The sequence below is a fragment of the Zosterops lateralis genome (genome assembly GCF_965231275.1).
Source record: "Zosterops lateralis genome assembly, chromosome: 1".
NCBI classification, from domain to species: Eukaryota; Metazoa; Chordata; class Aves; order Passeriformes; family Zosteropidae; genus Zosterops; species Zosterops lateralis.
In genome coordinates this window covers 14,691,985-14,718,040 of record NC_139762.1, presented here as the reverse complement: position 1 = coordinate 14,718,040, position 26,056 = coordinate 14,691,985, and the positions used below count along the sequence as shown (strand labels likewise).

The following is a 26,056-nucleotide window of genomic DNA, read 5'->3' as shown; positions in this document are numbered from 1 at the left end:
CAAACAACTATTTGAGTGTAGATTGATGCCTGTGTACTGGAATTCAGTATCTCTGTTTAGATACCTCAATACACATCACTACTAAAGTCAAATCATGAGCAAAACCACAGTTTTACAGAATAAAAACATTCAAGAACTTACGTTGATACACACTGAAAGCCACAGATGAAATACAAAGCCAAGAAAGTGTTATAATCACAACCAGTCATCATCTATTGATCTGCCATCTATTGACCTATTATCTATTATTATGACTTAAGTTGTGGGCTTCTTTGGCAAAATTTCTTTAGTCAGATTTATGGAGATACTCTGTATGTCTTTGCCATTAACTTCTCCAAGACAAGTTTGAAATCTCAAGTCCCATTTAGAACTTTGCCAAGTCACTAATTTAATAAAAAATTATTAAATCTGTGTTCACCACTGCAAGAAAAATAGGAAAACATCACGGTGATTGTTTTATAAACCTGAGATATATTTTCCTCTATAAATTATTTTATGCACTTATTCGAAACAGATAATTTATCCCAATTTATCTTTCAGTAACATACTGAAAGAGATAACACCAGCTCTTAAACACATTTCATTTTAGAACTTAATTTTCAAGATGGAGAAAAAAGTTTTATGGATAGCAGCATCCTGCAGCCTGCAAATTAATCTATAATATTATATTTGAAAGACATTTCCAAGAAAGCATTACATTCTTCTGTCCAAATTGGTAGGGTAAATGGAGCAAATCAATTTAAACCTAAGCTGGTCTCTGCAAATTGTTTATTCTGTTAGCACAACAGCTAAAACTTTATGTAACCAAAAGGCACCAGAGGTCATTTTCTCCTTTTTTTTTAAAGTAATTTCAACATCATCTTAGTCAAAAGATTTTAAAAATAGTCCCTTTACTCAAATTCAACTTACATAAGCATCAATAAAAAAATTTAAAACCACAACTCTAAGTCCAAGTGCAAAGCATTTGGGAATTCAGCTTTTGAAAGTACTCTCAGGCATTTACTCTTTTGAAATTACAGAGAGTAGCAAACTTCTGCCAATAATTCCATATCCAATGCAAATTTAGGCTCAGGTATGCAAGAAGAAAGAAGAAACTGGTAATGGATAAAGGATCCATGCCCTCTCCAGTGCTAGTCGAAAGGTAGGTAGCAGCAGGAAAACCAGACTGCAGCTGCAGACAGCTGGAGCATGTTTTTACCATAAAAGTCATTATTTTATGCTTGAGAAATCTACACACAAAAGAGACATGACAACACCAAAATGTCAGTAGCTCAAGAGTATTGGAAATTTAATTTTATAACACAATGTGAAATATCAATGCTTACAAAAATATGCTTCTAAAACTTTACTCATAACTCTCTTACTGTTTTACAGCAAGCTAATTACTAATCTCCAGCAACTGAAATTAATCCATAAGTGAAGATCTGTAAGGTATTACAACAAAAGATAAACAAAGCATTTAAGAATCCTAGCATGAGACATCAAATCTTTTTGTCCTTTGCATGTCATGTATCAAGATAAATCCCCCAATTACGTTTGTTCCAAGTATTTTACAGATATTATATATATGCAAAAAGGTATGTGCATATAAATCTCTGTGCATGTTATCTCCTACTCCAAGTTGCCTCCAGCTTTTTGCCTGTTCCAGACAGTCTACATCTATAACTTCAGAACATCTAAAAATGAATGTTTCTTATTTCAAGCTTAGCTTTTGATCTTATAGGTTTTTTGCAGGTATTCACAGTTTTGACAGCATCAAACCTTCAAAAGGCTTCAGTTCCATTAAAAGGCACACCAAGTTGTAACATTTTTTTCAGTGTGAAGAAACACAAGCCATGTTAGTCTCTTCAAAATCTAATTATCATTAGGAACACAGGTTAGGAAGTTCATTGTAAAACAGCACTACAATGGTCCAGTAGCTATCTGGACTACAATAGCTCAGTCCTCATAATGAGCTAGAAAGTCTTTGGGACTAGAAGATTTAATGCAAATAAACACTCTTGAATCTTGATTTCCAGACCCTGGTATGCCATTCTGCCAGATTATGAGCTCATGGGAAACAAGGACAGCCAAAACATCTTGCACTATATTATGATATGAAGCATTTATCTCTGATTTCCTCAACATCCTTATTTTAACCAAAGGAGATTATTCAAGGAGAGGAATTGTACTGCTGGAGGCCCAGAGATCACACCTTGACTACCATGCTTGCAAGAACAAGAAACAAAACAAAAAACTGTAAGAAACACCCTCACAGTGTGGAATGTGGAAGGAACCACAAGAGCAGGTCACTGGAGCTGTGAAGAATCCTTTGCTGCAAGAATCCACAGCAATAAACACTGCTCTGTGCCAGGGAAAAGGCCTCTTATTGAGTCACGTTTAAAGGCCACAGAGATGTTTTTAATTTTGCAAAGAATGGAGCACACATTACTAGACCAGCTTTTATCAGCTTACAGTCAATGGTAAGCCTACGGTATTTTGCTGGGCTTTAGATGCCAGATTTACAATGAGAGTAGAAAACAAAGATGACTATCTTTTCTGGAAACATCATCTTTACTGTCAGGAGATTGCTTCCATGTAGATCTTTTTCTTCTTTAATAAGAAAGAATGACTGAAGCTACTCTAACCTTTCGAGAATCAGTCTATTATTTCTAATACCTGAAATGAGCTGTGCCTCCTGTTCTCTGTCTTTCAGTTTTAGATCTCATTACCTGCAGTGACCTCAGAAACTCATCAGAATATCCACTCTTATGCAGAAATGAACAGCAGAAGGACTGAACAAACCACAGTAATGCATTAATAAAGAAAATAGCTTAGCTGTTCAATATTAGACCACTATCAGCCCTTTAAAAGAACTTACACCAGAATTCAGTGAATACTGGTAAGATTAAATTTGGTTTAATTTTATTTTTGTTAAAGACAAACACACACCAAAGACCAAATATCATATCTACAACAGTTAATAAATAATTATAATATATTTTATACACCCAATGTTCCATGGGACCTCAACTTGAATGTATCAAAGATTTGAGAATACGGTTTAATAGGTTACATTAGTTTTAATCACCTGAGGCAACAGGACTATCTGCATTTTTCAATCACTGAACTAAAAATCTGCAAATAGGAAATAAAATTAAGTAAAAACAAACCACCTTGTCATCACAAAACAAATTTAATAAATAATAGGCCTAATTTAGATTGGCATGCTTACATTTCTTATTATAATATGGCAAAAGCAACAGAAAGGTGAGAGGTTTTATTATCATCATTTATCATGGTAAGATGGCAGAAGAAGGGTCATCAGTTTGAACAATGTAAGATTTTGTTCCCCAGTATATGTGTATACAACTTTTTCAAGAAAAAATAAGTTGCAAATATTCATTAATACATTCAGATATAAAGACAGCAGCTTTGTTTGGATTAGAACTTACAGAAGGCTAATCCCATTTCAGCAATGGAATTAGAGTAAGTTTTCAAATGTCAACTGCATAAACTAAAATACTTTTTAAACCCCACAGCAAGAAATACAAGCAATTTTGTGTGAATTATCAGCAAAAGATACAATTATTCTAAAAAACAACAGCATTCAGTGTTTGACCAAGTTTTTCTCTTTTTAGAAATACAAAACTGCAGTAAAACTCAACAATTATCCCAGCTGTAAAAAGCATACTTGTGATCATGAGTATATTTCAAGAAGTGTAAGGGATTTTTTTATTGTCATCTTTATCCTCTGAAGATAAAAAAAAAATATAGGAGTACAGTTTAAAAACCAATTACTTGATGTTCTTCTCTTTTGGCTGATAAAGTGTCTTTCCATAGCAGACAGACAATGAAGGGAGAGTAATATAACATTTTGCTAGATATGTTAGCTTCATCAAGCAAATGCCTTCTAAAGAAATTATTTCACAGCCTGAGATAGCAAAACAAGTTTTACTGGGGCACCTTTGGATCTGGGATAGGAGGAAGGATTCCAGCCTGTGACCACATTGAGCCGTCTATAACACCGGGTTGTATTGAATTAATTACAATCCAACATCTTGCTCTTTCTGAAAGAGAGGATGAGTTTCTCTACTGCTCCATCTGAGACTCAACACATGATGCTAACCAGGTTATATTTACTTAAATAAATAAAAGGCAAGAAGATTGATTTATTTTAATATTGACACAGCAGCAGCAGTCTGCGTTCCAACATTAATTATTACAATTTCCGTCTATTCTAAAGTAATTAAAAATTAGTAAACACATATGCAGTCTTAATTAATAGACTAGATTAAGTATTTGAATGCTAATTAACTGGATTAAAAAACTATTTCCACCAGCAATGGCTGTTTACATTTTCATTAAGTACTACTATCATATAAACCAATCCATCACTATCAAATAGTCTGATCAGGTCATCTCTCTTCAGCAGCAAACCACAAAACCAGAAATCCTCTACTCCAAAGCAATTCATAAAGCCTGAAACTTCTGCTGTACTTTTCCACCACTATGATAAGATTGTCAAAAAGAACACTCTAATTTTGCATATTCCTAAATACTTGTCCAAAATTTGCTAATTCTTTGGTGATATTTATTGATGAATCTGATACTGGCTCATGTGTAGGCACCAACAATGATTTCAGATTTATTTTATTATCAGTGAGGATTAAAGCTTCATTCTCCTGCTAGAAATACAGTAACTGATCCTCTGGTTTTCATACCCTCTGGGTTTCACAAAGGCTCTACACTTCTTACCCACTCTTTTTAACACTGAGTGAAACTGAAATCACTCACCTTTTTAGATTATTAGAAGCCATTTTAAATATCTGGTTTCTTCACACCAGAAGGACACTTGAGACAATTTCATACAAGAACATTCCTAATTTGTTCTGGCTGTCCAGTGGCCAATTGTTCAGTAGTTAATCTGCTGAGCAACCCAAAGTGTCTGAACCCTGCACTTCCCCTCCTGATATATACAACTTCCAGATGTGGTCTTCCCTTTCATAGCTGCTGTGGTCTTCTGGCATTTATGCTGCACAACTTCTCCTGCAGGATGGACATCTATGGACGAAACTGCCCTTCACACAAAATGCCATTTTTCTGGCTCCAGGAGAACAGAGAGCATAGACCTGAGACAGCTCCAAGTGACAGAGCAGTTAAACCACACACCTCTGGTGAGGCACCAGTGCTGTCAAAGATTCTGGTTCTCAGTTTACGCTTAATAACTGAACATTTCCATAGGGGACTAATGGCCCTTGAAAATAGATTTTGATAGTTCAAATGAGACTCTAAAATCTAAATTAGCTTGTGAAAATATCTTCCCCTAAAGTAGCTACTTTAACGTCCGATGCCAGGGTGTTAAGCCCAGGTCCTGCAGTCCCACTGTGTAGGTCTCTGTCTGCACTCACTGTGACAGCCATGGGCTGCTGTAAGGGAGATTTCAACCCCTCTCACATCATGGCCATGCACTTTCAGACACGTGCAGCAGGTGCCTGGGAAGAGGACATGGAGAAGGCTGGCAAAAAAATTTAAACATGAACATCACTGACATCCTTTCTTCAGCAAAAAACACTTCCAGTCTCAAGCAAGACTGTACAGTGAACTAGCAAGGCACCAAAAGAACTGACTACACCCATCCTCTGCAACCAGCACAAGTGAGGGAGATGGCAACAGAACATAAAAGCACAGCTCTCTAGCAACTCTTGAGGGTTGGCAAAAACCACTTATACCCAAAACCAGTCTCAGTCCATGTTACAATGCAGAACTAAGGAATAGTTGTTTAATAAGGCCCAGCAGTAAATCAAATTTCAGCTAATGGCACCTCAGACTCTAAAACATCCCAAAACACAAGTTGCTTGTGAATGAACAGATGAGTGTAAGAGAAAAAACTCCATAAATTCTGGAAAATCTCTAGCAAGGGAGCAGCCAATTATTATTTAGAAATGAAAGAAACTAAATACAAAATCAATTCATAGGTTTTCTGAAGACTGAACTGACTTTAATAGCCCCATGGCAGACCCAAATTCTTATTATTCCTTGAGCTTCACTTTTCTACATGGCTCATTAAAAACCCATTTAAATATAACTACTGTTTCAATGAGCTAGTAAGAGAAAATACAAAATAGGTATTTTCACAATAATACACTACTGCTCACAGATATTAAAAAAAAAAAAAAAATTTAATTAGCAAAATAGCAGCATCTAAGAGTCATTCTGTGCTGGATGTGATGTGCAACCTGAGCATCCCCTCTACAGACCCAGACATCACCCAGCATTTTAAAAGGAGAAAAAGGGCAAGCACCATTTCAATTTAGGATAAGCTGTAATACAAACAACAAACCTCTATAATTTCAAGAAAATCATTACCTGTCCTAATTAATCACTTCAGCCATGAAACCAGAACTTTTCATAAAACTTCTCAAAGTAAAGTAGCTGGAAGGGAGCCAAACAACTTTTCACAATAACTTTACTGCATTACGGCTTTTGGAAAAATAAGGACATTTAAAGGGTCACATGCCACCATCATATTAATACTTTATATTCGATTTTCAGTGGATTATACAGAAGTGTGACCTTGTACAGAATCATAGAATAACCTGAACTGGAAGAGACCTTTGGAAATGTACTAGTCCAAGTGCTTGTTCAAACCAGGGTCAGAGAGAGGAAGCTGCTCAGAGCCACATCCAGCTGAAGTACGGACAGTCCACAACCTCTCTCAGCTCTCTCCCAGCATTTGGCCCTCTTGGTCCTTTTCCCTATATCCAGTTGAAACTTCCCTTGTTACGTGTCTGTTGTCTCTTACACTGCTCCACTGCTCCTGTGCACCTCAGCGAAAAGTCCAGTTCCATCTTCACCATCCCTAACAGAGAGCAGCTACATCAAGACCGTTGTGCCTTAAGGAGCCACATGGTCACAGAGCACCCCTAAAGGTCCCCCTTGCCCTGTGACAGCTTCCAGCCCACTAATTCACTCTGATGGTCTCTGGCTGGGCCATCACTATAATGTCTTCCTTGGATTGAGAAGGCCAAAATAATCACAGAATGATTTGGATTAAAAGGGACCTTAAAGATCATCCAGTTCCAACCCCCCTGTCACTGGCAGTGGTACCTTCCCTAGAGCTCCGTCCAGCCTGGCCTTGAACGCTCCCAGGGATGGGGCATTCACAACTTCTCTGGGAAACCTGGTCCAGTGCATCACCACTCTCAAAGTAAACATTTTTTTCCTAATATGTAATCTAAACCAACTCTCAGTTTTAATCCGTCCCCCTCTGCCCTGTAACTGCATGTCCTTGTAAAAAATCCTTCTCCCTCTTTCTTATGGGTGCCCTTCAGGTACTGGAAGGCTGCAATTAGGTCACGCTGAAGCCTTCTCTTCTCCAGGCTGTACAATCCCAATTCTCTCAGCCTTTATTCATAGGAAAGGCACTCCATCACCCCTCTAATCATCTTGGTGGTGTCACTTCAAAAGGTCAATGCCCTTCCTGTGCTGGGACCCTAGAGCTGGATGCAGCAGACAGATCTCTCCACAACAGAGCAGAGGGGCAGAATCCCCTCCCTCACTGTACTGCCCACAAAGCTTTGGATGCAGCCCAGGGTGTGGCTGGCTCTCTGGGCTGTGAGTGCACATTGCCAGCTCAGGTCCAGCCTAATCACCTCCCTGAGCCTGCTGGCTACAGCCTTGCTCATATAGCCCAGGGGGGAGCTGGTCATCTTCACCACAAGGGCACTGCTGACCCACATCCATCAGGTTCTCCACCAGGTCTGTCCCTACAGGGAGCAGCCTCCCAGCCCATCCTGCTGAGAGGGGTTATTCCAGCCCACATGCAGGACTCTGCATGTACCTCTGAACATAATCCACCCCCTCAAAAACCCCATGAGATAACCAGTGCTGGAAAATACATCACAGGTCCTAGTGAAAGTCATTCCCAAATCTGCTAAGTAAGCACTTCTTGCTTTCAAAGCTCAACATAACACACCAAGTTAAATCATATCTGCAAGATCAAAACTCATCTATTGATTCCAAGGATACTTTAATTTTACAGGTAGTTTTAAAATCTTCTGCTTTCATGATTCTTTAAATCTAAGAAATTATTCTGAAGTAAATATACAAGCTTTTTATTAAAACATCGCTTTAGATTATTCATTTCCCATGGCACTTTGATCTGAGAAATTCTAGAATCAATATTAAATTGCAATCTAATCCTCTCCCAGTAGGAATTAAATGCAGTTTTTTAGGTACTATCCTCTAAGTTCCCATGCTATTAAAAATACTTTAAATATATTTAAAATGTTAAAATATTTAAAAGATTAATTTCATATATTTAAAAGGTTTTTTTTTTTCTCTTCTCCTCCTTATTGCTGAGCAACAGTCTAAAAGTAAGCATGAAAAAGTGACATTCTGAAAAAGTAATTTGTGTATATTCTGTCTGAATTGCTCTTGACCTGACCTTCGTGGTGTAAATCAGGCTGAGGCTTAGACAAAGAAATAAGACAATAACTGAGCAGAGTTTAAATTATCACAAGGAGTACAAGCAGTAGCAGACACTGAGCTGCCTGCTTGGTTGGCTGCATTTGGTTCTCCATGACCTCAGCCCTTGACTGTACCACAGACCACTTCTACATGTAATGCACTGTCCAAGAACTGAACCGCCAGCCCACATGTACAGACAGACAGACAGATACAAAGACAGACACAAGAACACACAGAGCACACACAGATTATCCTGCAAAGCCCTTCTGATGTGCTTACGTGGCTAAAGCTACTGCATGGACACAGCAAGTCCAACACTAGGGCTGGATATTGGTTTTCATTAGCAGCAAACCTCCAAAGACATCCACGTTGGTCAGCTCTTACAGACAGACAACCCAGAAACCCAGAAACACCCACATTTCATGGAGCTGACAGAACAGACAGAAGGACAGGAGCCAGGAGGAGAGTTTCTCTTCAGCAGGGCATGCTCACCTGGCTGGGAACAGATCTGGAAGCTGCAGCTTGTTACTTTAAATTGTGCTTCTGAATGCTGCATTTCTGCTATTGACTGTATTCATGCTAAGGAACCATACACAAGCTCTTGTAACTAGCTGCTGATTCCAGCCCTCTCAGTGAAGGTATTCATCAGCACTGGCACTCACAGGTGCTAAGCCAAACCCTGCTGCAAGGATGGGCAGTGCCCTGGCTGCACCCTGATCTCACAGAGGATGGAGTCAGCCTTGGGAGTCCAAACACAAGAAATGCAGATACATCTCACTGCAGAACTGGCCTGGTTAAGATGATGGGCTAAAGACATTTCCCAGCTTCCAACTAAATGCAGAACTATGGTTAAGAGGGCAGGAAGAGAGAACATCATCCCATTAAAGAAAAAAAATTTTGTTTTTCTTTTATGCTTCTCAGCAAAAATTAAGATATTATGCTTAGAAGTTTGCTTCCCACAATTGTTACAAGCCCTCCATATGACTAGTACAAAAATGCTTAAATCCATGCTTGTTTGGGCTATGAGAACAGCTGGAGAAAATTTCTCTGCCTAAATAGGACAGTTTTTCAATCAGAAGGTTTTTATCATGGTATTTTTTAATGGGTTGTTTCTTTACCAACTCTTCCTTTGAAAGCATATATAATACTTTTCTGTATATGCTGCCCTGTTATTTTCTTAAATCCTCAATTTCTACAGGAAAGATTTCTTCCAAAATCCTTTTGTACCAACAGTGCTCTTGTTCATGGCTAAGTACATACTCTGCAAAATTACCACAATATGTGATTTACCACGGTATCTCCTTAGCTCGTTTTGAAAAGAAACTGGAAAAAATTATATCCATCCTATCTTTAAAGTGGTGCATGAAGAAAACATGATTTCAGAAGAGAGAGTGCTGTGCTTGGGAAGTAGTTGGGGCACATCTGAGTATGTGAATAAGCCAATTTCATCTTCTCCATTTTTGATTCCTCAGCACAAATGAGTAGATGTGAACCACACTGAGGACAATGCTGTCAGTATTACTTTCCAAACAATTTCACACTTTTAGAGCACACTACGAAAGTCTGCCTTCTTACAGGACAAGGCTCAAAAAGATACCCTGACTGTACTTCATGCAGCTGAGCTCATGGTATGGGATGACTCTGCAGGTCTGCAGATTTCCAAGTCAAGAGCACAGACCGTACAGGAGTTCAGTATTTTATTTCTGCCACAGAGGTCAGCAGTTAAGCAGTGACGCTATGCAGTAAGTAATCCAGACACTGGGTTATTAGAGGGGCTGGTGTCACACAGCAAGATATATTGCTGAAATAAAAATGTATTAAATCTTAACAGTTGTCTCATCTGTCATTGAGAGCTGCAGTCATTGAGAACCAGGAAAGAAATGGTTTCAGAAACCTCCTAAAAAGGACCAGGCTTTCTATTCCTCTGCTACAGGATCAAAACAGCAGCATTAAATTCTAAGATTTTAATTTCAGCTGAGGTACAAAAAGGTAACTAGTTAGTTAAAGCACAGGACAATCTTTGCAAGCTTATTAAACTTCAAGAAAATAGACTTTGTAAAATACAGCTCTTCATTTTATATAGTGTGTGCTGTTCAGTGTAATTTGCATGCAAAAGCCAGGAGAATGTGATTAAAAATACCCATCTAGAGACACAGATGAAAAACTTCAAACATTTTCTGATTCCCTTCTGTTCCACTCATTATTTCAATACCTCACTACAACAAAGGAATAGATAACACTTGTCCTTGACACTAGCCTAAATTATCTTCAGTGTGCAATACAATACCGATTAAATTAGGCTTATTTTAAATAAACGTCAAGGTCTGTTCAAAAGGTAAAACTCTGTGCCTTTTGCCTTTTGTATAACACATCCCTTCCCCACCCCCCAAACTTTTCAGAGGTCTGAAAAACAATGAGATATAGTGCCTTTTTAAACTATCTTCATTATCTAGATTAAAAAAAAAAAAATCAGAGAGAATCATTTTACTCTGACATTTAAGACAATAATAACAGTATTCTTCATTTTGTGTATAATGACAAAAATAACCAGCACATTAGAGGATAATTCTTGCCTCCCTTCTTTAAATAAGGTTCTAAAATATCCTAAATGCAAATGACTGCTCATGACTAACAGTTTTTATTATTTTAACATGTAACAATAGTGAAAACACTGCAACTTAACTTACACTACATTTTGTAAGGCTATCCTTACAAAATTAAGAATAAAAGGTAGCTTCCAACAGCACTGGGCTGATTGTAAATGACACATGCCAGGAGATCCATGGAGACAATGTTGTCCCATCCTGTGGCAATCCCCAGACACAGGATGTTGACTCACCGCAGTTTTTATGTGAACCTATGCCAAACACAGAGCTCTGCTCTTAAGCAAAACACGCTCCTTAGATAACATTTGATAGTCCAGAAAAGGAGAGAATCTTCCTAAACACCTTTAGGTTTTCTACAGCTAAGAAGACTACAGTGAGCTCTGTATGTACTACGAAAAGCCTGATTCATCCACATCCAGGTGGATTTCCACCCACCACACGCTGGTTTATTTCCCACAAAATACCAGGTTTAATGACTTAGCAGCACAGGCTCAGGGACATTCACTAAAACCTGGGCTCCCAGTGCCAAAACCGTTTTTAAAATGATCTGGAGAAACTTTTTCAACAATATTTTGGCAGACAAGGTTACGGAAGGGCATCCCATGTATTTTCTCCCCATAAAATTGCAACAGATCAGATGCCCGGGTGTTTCTGAAATTCTGCTTTTAAAAGCCACCTGGCAACTACTCAGATTTGTCCTCTTAAGTCCTTATGAGCACAAAAGGGGAAAAAAAAGCATAGGAAGAAATAAGAGAGTAAGAAGGGAGAATCTCAGAAGGAAACTAGCAGGTTAATATAATCACATCCATCTTGAAAACTGAAAATTCACTGGTAGTCAAGTGCTTTTCTTTCTTTGAAATGCAGGAATGACCAGTAAAGCACGTCTCTGATATTACTTTAACAATAATTTTACATCAGTCTGTGATTCTTGACTACTCGTTGCAGAAGCCTCCACCTTGAAGTGCTCTTTCTTTACACAGGGATGTAGTGCATTATAACCAAAGAAACAGGAATATAAATAGAGACTTTTGACAGAATTATACTCCTAAATCATTTTGTGCGAAAGCTTGAAAGACTCCAGACTTACTTTCAGGACTAATTTTCAAAATTAATTCCCTAAATCACTGTGGAAATGGGACCATGCAACTACATCACCTGAATGAATACAAAAGAACTTGTTAAAAAAAAAATAGCCATAATTACAGTTGTATGCACAATCATTTCAAGCTACCAAACTTGGGACCAGACAATCATTCTTACATTTTACCTTGACTCACCCCATATCCATAAAATGCATTTTTCAACACGTAATAAAAGTGTAGTGCAGCCTGGGGAAAGAGACACAAGCATTGCCAAAACCCATCAGCTTCAACTTGTGGACAAAGACTGCAACGAAAATCTCAAAACAGATCCCTTCCATTTTGTAGGTCCCCTAATGTTTCCCCATCTCCTCAGGGCTCATCTAGCCTATATTTCTCCTCTTTTCTCCCCTGGAAAAATTAAGGTTATAAAAGCAGCTGACACCTCATACCAGGCCAGCAGGCCTGGCCCTGGTTGAAGTGTCTGTATTTCATAGTGACTTCGAATATTGTTGTAAGGTTATTAAAATCATTCATGATTTTATCTGTGCCAAATGGATCATTACACTGTCAACACTCATCTTTATTATGCAAAAATATGCAGAACTTAACATCTTTTGTCGAGCTGGCAAAACAGTATATTCAGTAGTAACTCTGTTTTTCATTAAATTTTGCACAAGGTTAAAGAGTGTGTGGAATCTGATTGCTAAAGTCTCCATTCAAAAACATCACACAAAACAAGCTGTTTGACTCATGTAGAAAAAAATTATTTATTCATAACCTACAGACAAATAAATTCTACTGATTAATTTATAGTTTCCTTCAATTTTTACAATTATAAGTTAAAGGTTGCAATTGGGGGAGGCAGGAGGCAAGATCTTTTTTTTCTTTTCTCTTTTTCTTTCATGTTCCTCTGCATGCACCTAACCTAACAATCCTGCTTGACAGAAACTGTCCACAAGCTCCAAGGCCAGCTCCAATCTTGCCTCCTACCTTCCACTGCTCTCTAAATGTCTTTCAGCAGAAACAGAAGTGAATTCAATCTGGTTACCTCTCACGAAAGAATAATTTCTTGGGAAGCTCCAGCCATCTTGAAATAGCTTTTCTGACTGTCTCATTAAATCTTCATTTAATTCTTCTTTCTTTGTATTTCTCCTGCCACATTTAATCTTTGCAATTATATGAATTTTTAGAAAGCCTTTTTGGGGTGCAGTTTGTATTTTGGTGCCACACAAATAGATACATTGCATAAGGCTAACACAGGTAGCTGGGTAAATTATGCTGTCAAAAGTGATTAACATTTAAAAGGACTAAACAGAGGAAGCAGATAATACCTCCCAGATCTGCTTTTAATTAAAACATCTTAGCAATTATTATTAAAAGGCAAAGACTGAAAATGAGAGACAGCATAGCTTCTAAAGAGAATAGTTTTTATACCTGTCATTAGGGGTCACCTTTTCTCTTGTGCAAGACCACTTTTAAATTACCTGCCTCACTAGAAACCATTCACTTATTAAAAGAACTTTGCCCACATTAAAACAAAAAAATACACATCTAATCAGAAACATTCATGCATTCATCACTGTTCCAAATGCCCTTGCTTTAGGATAATGTTGCCCCTCACTGAAAGCAAACCGTATTCAAGTCTCTGTGCCTAATTGTTGTATCCCAAATGATTTCTCTACTTTCCACAATAATTACCAAACATTATATCACCTATGCTAAAACAGTAAAAGGGTATCACCATTGAACCCCATAGCAGGTAAAATGAATAGCACATACCAGGAAAGTCTAACACGTGTAGCCTTTGCACATAAATCAAACGGCGTTACACATTCTGACAGCTCCATCTAGCCACAGCTACACAAAAGTAACCTTATCCCAGCACAATGAATTAATTTACATTCAGCACATACCAGCAATTGCAAAAACTCTTGTGGTCAAAAGCGTCCTTTCCAAAATGACTGTATAGTTTAACAATTAGATTAACACTTTCATGATTGTATCTGTGCTCCAGGTTACTTGGGTTTCAGAGAAAAACAGAAACAGAAAAGTCATGGTTTTAAAGGCCCCAAAACTAGAGCATCTGGATAATGTCAGGAACAGATGCTGAGATCAGAACTTGGCAGGAATTCCTGAGATGGGAACCTCAAACGTCTTAGGGAGAAGGGAGAGCAAAATGGGACTTAATGCAAAAAATGCAAAGCATACAGAATGTGAGAGAGGCAGCATGCAGGCCATGCACATCTGATGGAGCAGATGAGCAAGAAAAACAGCAGAACAGTTGGCTGCCAGCAGTGGGGGGAAGAGGAGGGAAGCCTCCTCATCATGAAGCTCCAGCACTACCAGTGTACAAACAGACAGCAAACGGACTAGCCCGTGGAAAAGGAGCTAACTACCACAGGTATCCTGGTCTCTGTGCCCATGTGTGTATATGTCCATTCAACATAATAAAATAATTTGAGGAAAGCAACTGTCATTTCCTTCTATGTTCTTATTTTCTACGATGCCAACCACTCTTGACCTGACTGGTGTAAAGATCAGCCAAGGCCCTTAAAAGTGATCCAACTTTCAGACACAAAGAATTGCTGTAACATCTTCCTCAGAAACCACCACAGGGTACTGAAATACACTTTGGTTAAGACTTAACTTAAGGCACACATATTTGAAAGCACTGGCTTGAGACTGTATGATGAACAGAGGCAATGCATCTCCTTTCATACCCATAATCATTATCATTATCAAACTCCTTATGAGAAGCGGCAAGTGGCTGGAAAAGAATTTTTTTAGCACTTTGAGTTGTAGCCAATACAATTTACAGATCACTGATAAAGCATTCTGTCCTTAAGCTGATCTAAATTAAAATTTTAAATTACGTTCGTTTACCAAGAGCACTTGACCTGTGCTAAGTCCCTTAAAACTCCAAGTGGTAAATCCTCAAGTTTCAAATATGTAATATTTCTATTTTACACTTAATACCAAAATAACTAATGCAGAAGGAAAGGAGATTAGTCCTCAGAGGCGGACTAGCGCAGCTGCTTAAAAATGCAAACAAATGGAAATCTGTCAGACCACTGTGCTGGTACCAGGACATGCAGAGGCATTTGCCCCAGCTAACATGAGAAAAGCTCAATCCAAACTGAAATTTTAAATTCCCTTAGAAATAATACAGAAAGAAAATGCAGTACCCACTACATGCCAATTTCTACAAATGCTCTCTCAGCCTGGCAGTGAGCAAACTAAAATCAAAAGGCAAAAAGCAGAGGAGGTGCACATCCCCCAGCCCAGTCCACCCGCACGCGCTGCCAACCACAATTGTATTTCAAAACTAACCTCAGTAACAACAACAAGAAAATCTTAGGATGCCATTATTACATTGAGCTCCAAATGGACATGGACTCATTTCTTATGCCCACTAAACATCTACTTTGGATGTTCTGGTACAGATATTTCTGAGATGGGAAAGGCAAACACCACCCAGATTATCTCCACCATTCTTTCACATTCAGACACCATGAAGAGATAGGACGAAAAGAGAAGGAAAAAAGCAAACAACACACTGGACAGGAAAGAGAAGTTATACTGTACTGGAACATGTCTTTTTTGTTTTGGCACAGTTAATTCAGCATTGTCCAATACATACATTTTATGATCTCAGATGCCTTGACGCTTCTCAAAGGTGAGTGGAGAATAAACATATGTGCATTTGTGTAAGGGAAGATTTGTGTAAGCATTCATATAAAACACAGCTGTATCATGACTCCCTGCACCAGCCAGTGGACAGGTAATGCACTTTTTTCTCTGGAAGCATGTATATTGGCAGAATTAAAAGGTAACAAGGGCCTTCAGGGTGGGAGCGGGAGGCAGCAGCACAGGCAGGATGCCAAGGCAAAGGGAAAACTCACAGTGTGGGGTACAGCAGTGGAGGTTTCAGGACCAGCTCAGAAGGAATGTACAGTGGATGCAGTGCTGGAATTAAAGCACATGATTCATGTTCACACAACCTACCAGTAGAGAACAGTGATGTATCTCAGAGCCAGCACATACAAAGCAGCCTCCTCCACCCCTTCATGGTGGGATTCAGCAGCCATCACAGCAGAAATTCAGGAAGTAAAGTGTGCTGAGGAGCAGGCACGACAGTCGCTTCTTCTGAAGCCACCTAATTCTGTCCGCAGTAGCAGTACTGTGCTTAATCTCTCCTCACTCTCCCATCACTGCTAGAAAGCTTCAATCTTTATACATATTTCTATTCATTCTGTTGCCTTGCATGAAGGAAGTTTACTTTATAAGTTTTTATTTTGGGCCTGTTACCAGCTATATTCCCTCAGTTCTGATTTAGCAAATTGTATCCTGAAAATGCCAGGAGGATCCAACCAAGGCTTTGGTATATAAAGTATCCTTTGAGAAAACAACTGAGCATCATAAATTTGTTTTTCCAACAATCCTTCCCATAACTAAACTTTAGCTCCACTTGAAGCTATTTACATGCTTATTTCACTCCACTCCCATCCCTAAAACTCACAAGTAAAGGAATTTTCTTAAGTATCCAAATATCTACAGTCATGGACCATTAGGTGAACCTGCTCCTAACTTGGAGAAGAAATTGTGGCACTATTGTGCATCACTGCAGAGCTGAAGCACCAAGTGCTCAAGAGGACAAGTGTTCCTAAGAACTCAATTCAGTGTTTTGCATTGCTCTTTCAAGCAAGAATACTGTGTATGTCATGTCTTCTGGAGGCATGTCCTGCATTCTGGATTAACACAATGCACCCTGACACTCCATGCTTCCCAAAACAGGGACCATGGTACATGCCCAGCCCAGAACTGCATATATAACATTTCTATCAGGAGGAGGTTGCTCTTCCTCAGCTGACTGCACAGAAGTGGAAAACTACAGGGAAAGATGGGTGAAGAAATGCAAAGCACACTCAGGTTTCAAAAGCACAGAACAGTTTGGAACACTTATCAAGCCACTCCAAAAAAACCCAAAAAACTTTTGAGAGTTGTGAGCAAAAGCAATGAACAGTTCAATATAAGCTACTCTGAATATTGCATTGGAAGTACACTGGAATCTAATTTACACTTTGCTGATCCAATGTACTTTTCCATTCACCTTCCAGCAAACACTTCCTGTGAGAAAGCCCTGAATTTGAACTGTTAGAACAGTTTCTAAATCCCGTAAAATAAAACTATACTGATTTAACAGCATGCCTGCCTTTTCACTGTGTTCGCTTTGATCTTAGAAATCTAGTAATACAGGAGAATGAAAAAAAATCCAAAACCAAAAACCAACAAAAAACCCCATGCCTACATAACTTAAAAAATCATTCAACTAAGGCACTCAAGCTGTGATTAATTCTCATCAGAAACACACATTTGACCCAATTTTTTTACTTTATAACATCAAACTAGGAATGGGGTTTGTTTTTCTAAGAGGTTCACTCGAAGTCCAGTATATCTTGCATGCAAGTCTGTCAGGTAGAAACAGTTCAAACTGAGCTGACAGAAACCAGCTTCCTAAATTCCTCCTTCAAGGTTTCCCTGCAGAGCACAGTCAGACAAGGAAACAGTACAAGTTTCAGTGCTGGCAAAAGGCATTTGGTGGCTAAACGTGAAGGGATGCTTCTACTTCCTCCTTCTTCTAAGCCCTAAATAAGTCTTTGGAAAGCTTGGATCATCTGTCATTTTCTGACCCCTTTTGTTTAAAAAAAAAAAAAAAAAAAAAATTAAGACCAGTGACCGACTTTAGAATGAAAAATTTCAGATTAACCCATCATCTGTCTGCTGTGCTCCCCAAAACCTGGGAACTGGTTGGTTAAAAATCCCGAACTGCAACTCCTTCCAACATAACCCCTGATCCTAAGGATGGGGCAACTCTCCTGGAGAAGAGCCATGCAGCATGGAGCCAGTGAGCAGTACAGAGCCTACTAGGTAACTTCTGGTCAGAGAAAATATGCATGCAAACAGGCCACAGCTGTTGGCTTGGTCTTAGCCAGACAGGACCTTCCTGACTGTCCAGGGAAGGGCAGAACACTCACACAATTCCACTGTGCAGAGATTTGTGCACTGATTCCAGAAGCATCTGCACCCTTCCAAAATAGTGTAAGGAGAGCTGGCCAACCTCAGCACCTGCAGAGGCACCACAGCTGGAGAAAGAGGAGGACTATCTGTAGAGATCCTTTGTATGCTCCTCCTCACACCTCTTTGTCCAGGTCTAATTCACCAAATAAGAAAATGGAGACCATGCATAAATTTTACATTCTATGCTAAGTAATTTACCTGCAGTAGGACCAATACTGGTGGTTGCAAACTAAAAGATGCTTTAAAGATACAAGTTATAACTATATTCAGGCTATCCTGTTTTACCTAGTCACCTCAGTCACTCCTGCCAGAACCCAGTCACCAATGCCAGCTAAACCCATTGGATTGACTTTGCACATATATTCTGGGAGATGTTTTTCTGGTACCCCAAACCCTGGGATTTTGCACGGCTGCTAGCAGAACAGCCACCAGCAAGGAGGACCAAGTACTACATTGCTTGGCACCTGTTCAGCAGCCAGATATACTTCCTACAACCTGGGCACCAAACAGTCTCCTACACACTCAGCTCGTTCTACTTAGATCCTGTCATGCAGCACATTTAATTTTGCAAATTGATCTTAATATTAAACCATTAAAAATTTTACTTCGGTAATATTTTTCCTGGAGAAGTGTTTCATAATTTCAGACATCAACCTTAGATTCTTGTTTTGAGCAACCAGTTTCTGCATACCAGCAGGAATTCAGTGTGCCTGATGCTGAATGGCTCCCTGGAGGGTGTAGCTATCTTCCACTAGCAGTACAGACATGAGGATACCAGTCTAACTTTAGCACCATTCCAATGCCTAAAATTAAGAAACATAAGTACCCATCTGTGTTACTCGATTGCAAAGATATATGAGAGTGGAGAGAAGAAAATAATAACTATAAAAAAGAACATTGAAGAGTTTCACTTAAGAGCTGTACTTCCAAATATCAAACTATTAGATATTAACAATTATGAGAACTGCCACCAAATATAATTTACCACATTTAAGGATAAATCTACAGAATCTATGTTCAACAAGGAACAACTATAGTAGTTTTGCATGCTGTCCATCATCTTAACCATATGGCTTAAATCAAGGAACAATTGACTAAAAGGCTACAAAAATGTAGTTTATGAGACTGACATGGCTGTTAATACAGTGTTCACCAGTTGCTTTCCAGACCAAGGCTTATGCTTTAAGCCTAATCTGAAGAAACAAAGAAGATTAGCAAGAAGCAAGAAACAAAAGGTTACAAAGTGCTCATACCACCATCCATCCCATGATCTGATTTTTATTTTGAAAGAGTAATTCAAATGCATCAAAATTATGTGATAGGTCATTTTCACATCTTTGACTCAGCAAACTAATAAGAGTTGACGGTGCTCAAATAGAAAAAATGTGTTGGTTAGAGACAAAAACTTGGATAGTCAGACATCCTTACTCTTGTAGATGCGAAAAAAAATCTTAGATCATTTTGACAAGTGTCCTGCTGAATTAGTCAGACAGGCAATCAGTCAAGTGTTTATTGGTGTCACACAGAGGACCATGGAATGCTACAGCATCATTTCAGTTAAAACACTGAAAGCAAGTTAGAAAAAATTCCTGTTCAAGGTACTCATGATCCCCAAAGCTGCCTACATGACGTATGTAACCAAAATCACTGACTGCCTGCAGGTCCTAGTGTGGCCCAGAGCAGTGCTAACCCTCAGGAATGACACACAGTCCAAACAAGATTTGAAAATAATAAGAGGCTGCTTGCCTCAGTTTCCCTGAAATTGTCTGCAAGCAGAAAATAAAGTGATGATTTGATTTTTAGCCACTGAGCCCCATGCAGCTCTTGGCTGAAACTGCCCCTCAGAGGCATTTACAAAGAACACAGCCCAAGTTTTGTTTGAAGGTCATTGTAGATACCACCCAGTAATGCAACCAAGTATAACTCTGCCTTCCTTAGTGGAACACCCCACCCACTTACACTCTGCCAACCAACCAGGAAAGAATTTCTTATCTTAACTAGGGCAGAGCTGCCACCACAGCAGCTTTGGGAGACAGAAGGGACTGCAAAAGCGGGTGTCTCTTTAGATTTAGGATTCCAGATTTGTCTGTCCATTATTAATGATCCACCTACTGTGTCCTTGTGAAATATGAATCTTTTCAAGCACTTCGAAATCACATGCACAAGTTATTTTACACTAAAGACTCACAGTCTACAGTATTAGACTAATTACATGACTGAGGTGGAGAACAGATTCAGGCAGCTGGGAGTGACAAAGAAAAGCCATATATATATGGGCAGCAGTTCCTTTCCTCACGTCACTGCGACAAGGCAAGAAATCAGGAACATATTCTGACTTTCAGCAACTGGACAACAAGCAAATAAAATTAAAATTAGAGTAAGGAAACCCAGACTGTATTCTCCATGTGTCACAACTCAGCAAGCACTGGGAAGGACACATCTGCCTACAGTGCTGTGACCATGATGGAGATGTAGCCACATCCCTTGAAACAGAACTCTTCCAGTCAGCTTTGCTAAACCAGATATCTCAGGAATTCTTTGTCCCTATTAAAGGCTATATTTCACTGCAGACTTTTCAGTAGTTTGAATCTTCTATCACAAGGATAAGAAAAGATTCAGACCTCAAAGTACAGGAAAGAGGGGATCATCTCAAAGCAATGGCACCTCCAAAACAAGTGTGTGTCTGTGCTCAGAAAGAAACATGTCTGTGTTTCTGGTTTTATAGAAACCCCAAGAAATTACCTATCTCCATCTAACCAACAGCTTGCAACGTACCACTGAAAAAATATATATTGCTTTTATTTTCCCTAAAATCAACTTAACTAGCTCTCATTCTTCTCATATTATTTTAGACAGTCAATGTATTTTCTTCCCACTGGACAGAGAATGAACACATTATCTTTCCATCTTACAGGGCCCCTGACAGCCAAATAAAACATGGTTATTACTGTCAGAACTCAAATGAAATATTCTGAACATGCCAAGAAGTTATTAGCCTGATGTTCAGAAGACAAGCTAGAAATAGAAATGGGAAGGAAAAATATTTCCCCTACTTTTATGGGCTTTTGTGGGGAAAATTAGGTTATCTTCTTGTTGAAATAGGTTTGAGTTGGATTTCTTTTTGCTGTGTTGAAATATCCTAATTATTCCATTAGGAAGATGCAGGATATTAATTTTTATATAATCAAAATACGGATAAATGAGAGAGTAATTATTGAAAAACATTAATATTACCTCAATATCCTAAATTATACACACTAAATCAACCAGGTAATGTCATTTCAGTGCACAGTAAATTCACAGCAAGTAAGATTTGCGATATGACAGATAAGCCCAGAAGCACTAAATGAAAGCATTCACCTTTCAAACCTTTTTCCTGCTGCACTTTAAAAACAAGCCAACAACAAACACCATGGCTGAAATGTTCCCTACACAGAGATTGCCTGCTTTAACTAGGCTCACCTGTAATTAGACAGCACAATCTACTCTGCATAATAATTGAAAAACACAGAACAATGGTGCAACAGTGAAGAAAAGGCAGATTATTTTTCCTGCACACTCGAGTGGTGGTAAAAACCACAAAGTGAGAATCAGTGAGATGTCAGCTCTCCCAGTACACTAGTGAGAGAAGAACTGAGCTGAAAATTGTACTTATTACAATTTTAAAGACACATCCAGTCTGGTTTGAGGCCAATCTCAAGGGGGGAGCCAGGGAGCCCCCACCACTCATGCTGCAGTCTGTAGCTGCCAAAGGGACACTTGTCTTCAATGGTTCCTCTGAGCATCCTTACTTCCTAGAGCTACCCAGAGGGATCCATACTGTTTGATCATGAAATCACATCCCTGGATAGCACGCACATAAAAATAGCATTAAAACAAATTAACTGTGTACTAGCATTCAGCAGCAGGCCATTTTGACACTTGAGCAGATAAGTCCACTGGTGCCTTCTATGTATATTAAAGACAGGTCCATGTGGAAAAGCAATTCTCAAATGTTTCTAGGAAATCAGGCATTTACTAAGTAAGTTTTTTAAACCCCCACAACACACACACAAAAAAAAAAACCACCAAACATACTGGTGTCCTGGACCCACCCATCCCAGTATTCTGCTTCTAACAACCTTCAACAGCAGATGCCATAAGAACAGGGCAAAAATATTTCCTGTCTCTGTTCTCTCGTGGCCTGCAGCTCAAGGACATCCTAAATCACACATACGATGTTTCTGTTTAGGCTCTTTAAGCCAAAATTAAATATACATTTATAGCACAAATATTTTATACAAATATTTTGAAAATTATCTAAATCCAGGCTCTGGGATTTAGTGCTATTTATGCCACTTGTTCAGATCTGATCAGATCTGTTCTTTTCAAGCAGTGCACTTCAACCCAAAACTTCCAAATTATAAAACTAAATAGTTTTTCACTATTTTTTCATGTTACAATTTGTATCAAGTTGATTCACATAAACTTCAAAATGTGTTTCAAATGAGCCTGAATATACAGCATGTGAGCTATCCTTGGGAATAACCCTAGGAGCCCTATTTAGTTCTAAAGACTTCACTGTATTTTCAAATTTAAACATAACACATACAATATATACATAATAAAATAAACATTATACCAACAAAGGAATTTTTTTCACTGCTTCCTTTTCTGAGTCACAGAAACTCTGAAAGAACCCTGGATAACAGCTTCTGACAGCTGTTATCATCCATCAGCCAGGTGCAACTGTAACCTGAAGGATCAGCTCCAAAGTTCCCAATATTCACATTTTACTAGTCAGTTCTGGTTCTGCAAGAGTGCCAGAGAGTCAATATTCACCCTCATTCTCTCACACTGCAGAGCAGGCACAGAGGTTTCCCCCAGAGCTCTGATTACCTCCAGCACACAGATCTCTGCAATGTGCTCATCTCGCTCCACCTGGAAAACTCTCTCAGCCTTTCTGCAAAGTCCCAGTGTGCAATGCAAACACTGACCAAAGTAATGAAGAGCTGCTCTGAACTTTGATGGGTTTCTCTGCACTTCCAGGCACATTCAGCAGAAAGAACACAGTTCCTTCTCTGAAAAAAAGTTTTGCACTCACAAAATGGTAGCACCATCAAGTATTTTCTTCTCATCTGCAAAGTGATAAATAGTTTTCTTAGCCCTTAACTGTTTAGAGTAAAATAAAACAACAGGACCACAACACTATTATATTCTGTTTTCTATCTAATTGTGTTTTTCCTTATTTTAAATCATATTATATTGTATTTTATGCCCTTTCTTGGAAAAAAAAAGAGATAACTAAACAAGATTTCAAAACCATTTAAATATATCAAAGTACTTTGCAAATAAGGTTTACATGTTCACTTTCTATGACATGATTAGGAATCTTTCTGTAAGATCCAGAAGTTCTGGAACTGTAATTGTATCATGCCTTTCAAACCAGGTACTTCATCTTACACATCAGAACTCCTATTTTTATAGGTCTACATTGCCACAAAAAGGAGGGGGGAGGGATAAAAACCCCAAACTTACCGCTTTATGGTTATTTTAAGTGAAAAATGTACAAGGACCATGTACATGTAACCAAAAGGGCTAAAAGTAACCAAAAGGGCTGCAGGAGGAACAAAAGAAGAAAAAAATAAAATTCTGGTATATAACTTGAATTAAGTTTTATGAAGTTTTTTCATAGTGAGACAAAATACCACTACTTGTCCCATTACATTTGTTTTCTTTTCACAAAAATTAACACTTTCCACAGCAGCCTACTTGTGTATGCATTTGTATTACAATAGCTGCATTTTTTTTTTTTTACAATTTCCAATACTCTGCAACTAAATTTCAATAAAAAAAAAGAAGAAAAAAACCCAACTATAAAATATATGTGCAGTAACTATTTCTATGGTCCTTGTCAGAGGTTATTACTTCTATTAAAGCCATCTTGGATGAGAATCCACAGGGTTTATATCATCTTATTTTATGAAACCCAAGCATACTATTTAACCAGCATCTTACAAACCTATTCAAAACTGAGTTCTCTGAGTTACTTAAGCAATTCAACCATTGATATAATTAATTTTGATGTAAATCTCTCTCAGGGGCTTTAATGAGCCAAGTCAGGAAAATCCAAATTAAATTAAAGAAACATACACTAGACCTCAGAAGCTCATAAGTAATGACGTTAACAATATCTCCCCAACACTACCTAGAAATAGCATATTAATGTTAAAAATTCAGTTAGTTCTTTAAGAAACATAGATGTTACTCAAGAAGTCATAGAAATATTTTTGAAATATTTAGTTCAAGTCAAGATTCTAGGACAATTAGACACAATGGTTTTGCTTCTACCTTATGCACCTACGTCTCCTACTGTTCAGCACACAATAGTGCTGGGTCCTAAAGTTCTAGAGGGGGAAATGAGGACACTGATTTCCAGACCTCCTTGACTCCCCAGATAAAGTCAAACACTCCTCACATGGGGCCAGCATGCCCATGGCTCACCAGCCTCCTCCACTGCAGGCTTCTTGGAACAGGAAAAGAGGGACAGCTTAAGAACCCAGCAAAGCAACACCCAGCCCAAAAAAAGAGTTGCCATTACAAACAGTTCCACTGCAGGAAAGCAAACTGAAGGAAAGCAGAGTAAAATGTAGAATTGAGTGCATAATCAGTTTTCACAACCAATTACAATTGCTGTTTTTTCCCCAAACCTTACACAAGATAAACAAAAAAGCAAGATGAGTAAAGCATCTTGCATCTAAAGCATATAATCAGGGTGACCTCACATATACAAATACACAAGAAGTGGAATTGTTTTAAATCTATCTCGTATTTATAAAGAATGCTTATTCCACCCAAACACAGTCTCCACACAATCAAGAACAAGGTCTATAAAACTAAACCATGTTTCAGAAGACAGGCCAGAGACAGGAACATTAAAAATTTGATAATTCTATTTTAGCAGAGCAGCATGATAGATGGCACTTTTATGCTCTAACCTAATAAAACATCCTCTTTTGTCTCTCCCACTAGAAGAATATTATACTTTAAACTACATCTAATTAAAAATAGCAGGGGATGAGGTTTGTATCAAAGACTAGTCCCTGTGCAGATGGTGATCCCCACACAACACCAGAGTGCACCTACAGCTGAGCAGAGTTCCCCATGCCTGGCAGCTTCCCTCTCATGCCCTCGGGACAGAGAGGTGATTAATGAACTCTGTCTAATGGTAGAGTAAATGAATCAGCACCACTAAGTTCCTCATCTGAAACACCAGAAAGCTTGGTTTCAGAGAGTTGTCCAGGCTTCAGGAAGCTCTGCAAGGAATGATGCCATCAGCATTTCTCAGAAGCCCTCGGCCCTTTGGCAGCCCGGTGGGAAGAGCACCCCGCGTGTCCTTCCAGGCTCTGTTTGCAAGACCAGTGTGAAGACCCTACCCAGAGAGGGTCTGGAATGGCAGCCTGTGGAGCACACACTGTGCCAGTCCATGCAGCTCCCATGGGTGCACAGAGACTGCAGGACACTTGGAGCTGCTTCAGAGCAAGACCAGCATCACACTGACAATACGAAACAGGACTTGCAGGGAAGGAACTGACAGCACTGTACACTCCTTGCAGCAACAACTCCCTTCTGCAGCTCTCAGGACAAGGGGATTGAAAAGGCACCAAACACAAGAGGACCTGGGGCAAGGCTCTTCACCAGTGACCTGGAGGACACAAACATGAAGGATTCCCCTGTGAGGAAGCGAAGGTTGCCTGAGCTGAAAGTTTTATTTTCTGAGTAACACATCCCTTACAAGCCTTTCCTTTCTGAAACACTAAGGAAAATATTCCTCAGCCAGAAAAATAAAAGCCAGAGCGC

The 26,056-nt window shown here is 38.9% G+C and overlaps 1 protein-coding gene across 12 annotated transcripts in view; it reads right to left on the bottom strand.

The window, feature by feature from the left end:
* PARD3 (par-3 family cell polarity regulator) overlaps positions 1 to 26,056 on the bottom strand; it is a 444,272-nt gene that overhangs the window by 295,126 nt on the left and 123,090 nt on the right. The window lies entirely within an intron of this gene.